At 46.2% G+C, this 5093-nt stretch overlaps 1 non-coding gene across 1 annotated transcript; it reads left to right on the top strand.

Annotated features, from left to right (window-relative positions):
- The first annotated feature begins 541 nt into the window (after positions 1-541).
- Positions 542-617, top strand: TRNAN-GUU. The gene has a single exon. It is a non-coding gene; the product is annotated as a tRNA-Asn (tRNA).
- The last annotated feature ends 4476 nt before the right edge of the window (positions 618-5093 follow it).

Genomic DNA, 5093 nt, shown 5'->3' with positions numbered 1-5093 from the left:
TTGTCTGTCTGGTGCTGCTGATGTCCTTTCTGCTGTCCCTGGTGTGTAAAGACAGAGGCATTCTCGAATCTCTTAGAATTGTTGTTAGTGCTGCAGTTGCTTGCCGTAAGCTTATGCCGATGGATTTCTTTCAAGGTTTCTTTTGGTCCTGAGAGGTAACAGGCTGCTCTGTGTGGGGGGTTGTGGAGTGAGGTAGTAAAGGTTGGTTGCTGAGGTGGTGCATGTGCCACAAAAGATGTGACCCCCCCACCATCTTCCCCCAGCCCAGCTCCGGTCCCAGAGTCCAGTATTTGCATCAACCCACCCACTGACCTGTGACTATCAATCTCACCCTGCTAACTCTTCCAGCAAAAGGGGCCAAAAAAAGCATATGCAAGCGCTGTACCACAGCCCCAGTGCTCTTTTTGGTTCCTTCCCACAGAACTTTCACTCCATACCAGTCCAGTTCCTTGCTGTTGCTTGTCTTACCACTGCGTGCATATGCTATACTGTACCCTGAGCTGATTCCCGACTTTTGTGCTCAATCCAGCCTTGCCTGTCTGTCTCTCTGTGGCGCAATGGGTCAGCGCGTTCGGCTGTTAACCGAAAGGATGGTGGTTTGAGCCCACCCAGGGACGTAGCAGCGATAAGCCTATGCTGCTTCCCCTGAGGCCTGCGGGGAGCCTCAAAGGTCCCATTTTGCTGCCCCTTGGCCTCAGTGCTTTCAGCTGGTGGCACGAAGAGCAGGCTGGATGCCATTCAGAAACCCATCTGCCAGCAGCCGTGCCGGAGGCTCAGGCTTAATCCTCAAGGCCGAGCACAAAAACTTTCAGCCGGGAACATTTCGCTCCCTTTCCGCCTCCACCCAAGCGGCATGGGAGAAGCGGAGGAGACACGCCGGATCAAAGACGCCTCCCTCCCACTTCCCTGCACCCTGTGCAAAGCTCTTGGCCTGCCTCATGCCTCGTCAGGAAAGCGTGGCCATGCTGCCCAAGCTTGAGTCACGTCCGCAGCCTGGCCCGCCCCGGCTGACGGCGCGCAGAGCCACGCGAGTCAATGGCAAGTCGAGTCGGGAGCCTCGGCTCTTTCCCCTGACAGCCACACACACAGCGCTGCCTAGCGCCCCCAGAGCCTCCCTCGTGTTCTCCCGCAGCAGCCGCCTGCCGGTGTGGGTGGGAAAACGGGATCAGGAAGCAGTGCGGCCTCATTCCGGGACAGGAGGCCCTCGACACGCACAGGCCTGCCTCTTGCTTCAGCCCAGGCAGCTCCCTGGCAGGCCGCCGCCTCAGCCACCTCTTGCCTCATGGCCTAGGCTCTCGGTGCTGTGCTAGTCACCGCCTCGCTGGAAGGCCCAGAGGGAAAAGGATCAAGCGCACACCTCCAGAGGATGGTTTTGATCCATCGACCTCTGGGTTATGGGCCCAGCACACTTCCGCTGCGCCATAGCCCAGCTTGTATCTCACAGTGCAAACTGTAAAATTTCCTTGCTGTCTGAGTGGAAAAGAGCATTTTATCTAACTATTAAGTTGTTTACAACTTCCACATTGCAACCGAGATAAGAGCCCACCATCCCAAGTATGTTTAAAATCTATACCTATGTGTCAGTAATTTTAGATCTGTGGCATAGAACTAAATTTATAGTAGAAACATAAATAGCTCTATCTTTAAACTAAAGAGAGAAAAAAAGCATATAATCTGCATTTAGAGGCTTCAAAAGATACCTGTAATGCTATGCTCAGTTTCAATCTCTTAATTCTCTATGCGTTGGTACCCATGTCCCTTGCCTAACGTGATATATGTAGGTTCGGGTGAGTCCCGAAATCATGACCTGCTAAGTACTGTTCTACTGTCCTTGATTCATATCATCAGGATAACTACACTTTATTACTCCTGCCCTAATAACAAAGAGATTGGGGAGCCCACAGCAGCGGAAATGACAATTTGGACAAGCACCCCCATCATGCAATGCAGGGTGGGTGTGACCATGCACATCAGCAACAAAAGGCGTTTATAACACATCACCAACAGATGGCAGGGTTTAGTTCATTCTGACCCTGCCTACATCCTCCCACCAGCCAAGAATTGGTGGTCCTGATAAATCACACTCTCTATTATACCAACTCATTGGTATTGAATGCTGAAGTTATGGCTAGCAAAAGTAGCCACCCATCTCTGCCCTATTGCATCCAGCTAAATCAGTGGATTGTTCTCTGTGCATACCTGAAACTGAGCACCAGACAAGTAGTCTCGAAATTTCTCAGTGATGGCCCATTTTAAGGCCAAGAACTGCAGCTGGTGGATGGGATAGTGAGTTTCGCTATGAGACAGTCCTCAGCTGGGAAAGGCTACAGATTTACATTTACCTTCCACTTCCTGGTACGAGAGTGCTCCCAGACCCTCCAAACTGGCATCAGCATGCAGGACAAATGGTTTGTTTGGGTCAACAAGGACTAGGACTGGCACATGAATCAGGCAAATAATGATTTCCCGTAAAGCCCTGTCACATCTCTCTTCCCGCCATGTCCCAAATGGAGAGGAGAGGAGCCCCGCCCCTGTCCCAGGCCAGGCACATTGAATTGGTGGGGGGAGATGTTTGTGGGTTTGCCTAATCCAGTCTTGTTGGAGCTGTTGGAAAGATAAGTTCCTTTCTCAGCCCAAACCCACCAGAGTTGATGTTGTACCAAGAGAGAGGTATTTCTCATCTGGTTCTTAGATACTCTGCTGACAGCGAGCAGAAGAAAGATTTTTTTTCTTTTTATAGCTCAAATTCTTCACACCCCCCAACCACTTTCTGCTCTAGCCTGATCTTTCTCTTATGCCTTATTTCTCTTGTTCCAGAGCCATCACAGCTCAATTCTCTGCCCTAACGTTGAGCTTTCTACTGCACCCTGAACCTCTCATTCCAACCCCACCCCAGAGCCTGCACTCCCTAGCCAGTGCTCTCATCTCCTAGCACTCCAACTCTCTGTCCCATGTAGCCTGATTTAGGATGTACTAATAATATTAATTTGGAAAATATGATGAAAATTTAATTTATTAGCTTACATTTTATTTAATTTAATTGAGTTATGAAGTTACAGTTGCATTACTGCTATTCAAAAGATACATATGGCATTATATGCAACAAAGTTTTGGTTAATATACTCACACCCTTCCTTGATAACCTGGTGGTAAGAGACACAGGATCAGCCTTGCAGTTCAGGTTTCTCAATTCTTGAGTGAAAGATGCAGTGCTTAGAAAAAGCTAATGTTACTTTGGGTTTACTTGAATAAGTTAAAATCAAAACATAATAAACAAAGAATAAAAATGTAGGGAAACCGAGCTTAGCCTAGTTCCTTTGAAACTTAAAGTTTAAGAACAAGTACAGTCTACTGATAGTAGATAGAGAGAGAGTGGAGGAAGTAAGTCAGAATGATAGAGCGACGTGCTCTAGCGAGGTGAGTTACCTTTTTTATAGGGCATAAGTGCCGGAAATCCTTCCTCTTATGCCCAAATTTCCTTCTTTACCCACAAAACGTTAGGGTATGCTTACTTTATAGGCTAGTATGTTTGTGTGTGTTGATGATATGTACATATGCAGATAAGTTCCCTTGTGGTGTACCTGTTAATTATGTGGGTATAACACTGAAAAAACCCCTATGCCATTCTCCATTGTCAATTGGTCTAGGTAAAGGCCTTAAACAGGTGTGGGTACTTCTCTATTTAAGTAACAAGATAAAGGTCAATTTTCCTTTCTGAGTAAAAGGTCACACTATAGAGATGCTCACTTTGCCTTAACTTAACATACAGGATATGGCCTGTAGGTGCTCGTAAGTTATGTGCCCCAGCCCCCTAATAATTTTTATTGCCCTCTGCTGGACTCTCTCCAGTTTGTCCACATCCCTTCTCATGTGGGTCCCAACCCCAAAAGTACTCACATTTCACCCCAATGGCTCCAAAATGTGCTGCCATGGTCAAGTCACTCTTGAGCCTGCTGGCGGAGAACAAGGTGAAAATTAGCCAGGACGTGACTCAGTTAATTCCCTCTGCTCCCAGCAGGTGGTATCGGAAAGCTCCAAGATGGCTCACTTCCCTTTCTCTCATCAGCTTCAGGCCCCAGGGTTACAAATGCACAAACCAGTTGGGAGTCTCCCCTGGGCTCAGGATGTGGGGCTGCTCTGAGGGGATACACCTACACACTTGGGATATTAGTGCAAAGAGTCAGTTTCTCATAGAGAAATCTGAGGGCAATTTATATTTGGTAAAAGTCTTATTTAGTGAAAGGAAAGCTGCAGTGACAGCCTGGTTACTGGGGTGCAAAACACTTTCCTCCTGGGAGAAACAAGAAGTTAGAATTAGAAATTTACATCGTTTGTTCCAATGTTGGCACAGGTTTAATTTTGCTTCTGTGTAGGTTTGTTTCAGGCTGTGACTTTTTTGGTTTATTGGGTTGTTTTGTTTTTTTTAGTTGGAATGGAGCTTTTAAATGACAATTGCTAGATTCGAATGGCTGACCTGCAACACCAGTTTTGACATAGTTCTGCATATTTTATACAGATTTGGCCAGTATTCAAGGATTCGATTCCTTTATAGGAGGTTTTAGTGGTCAGGCTTGTTTATTTTATGTTATTTTATCATCCTGCTGTAGCACACCTTTTCGATAAAATGTTGAAATTATTAATTTATGGCATTTGTTAGTTTTTATTTTTAAAAACAAAGTTTTTCTTAATGTTTGGGTTTTAAATTAAGCATTGTTGTTGGTTTCAATTTTTCATTTAGATTTTGGTTATTGATGGGATCTTTAAGAACTTTGGATTTAATACTAAAATTTGGACAGATTTAAACTATTTAAAGTAAACCCTGTCTACTATTTTATTTTAATAAAGATTGTATTGCTCTAAACCCTGGCCGGGAGGAGAGGAGATGAGACTGGCCTTTAACTGGGAAGGAGCAGAGGCATGGGAGGCATGGCCTCATGAAGGGTGGGGCCAGGTGTGCCCTCCAATTTTTTTTGTCTAGCCCACTTCAGTCCCATACCAAATGAGAAGAGTCTGATACCACCTGCTGGTCATTGGGTGTCACTGCTGCTCCACGGGAAACATGCTCTGTGTGTTACCCTGATTAGCCACTGGGT

Source organism: Mauremys mutica, unplaced genomic scaffold (assembly GCF_020497125.1).
Source record: "Mauremys mutica isolate MM-2020 ecotype Southern unplaced genomic scaffold, ASM2049712v1 Super-Scaffold_100099, whole genome shotgun sequence".
NCBI lineage: Eukaryota > Metazoa > Chordata > Testudines > Geoemydidae > Mauremys > Mauremys mutica.
The sequence above is the reverse complement of the archived record's forward strand: the minus strand, read 5'-3'. Positions and strand labels throughout refer to the sequence as shown.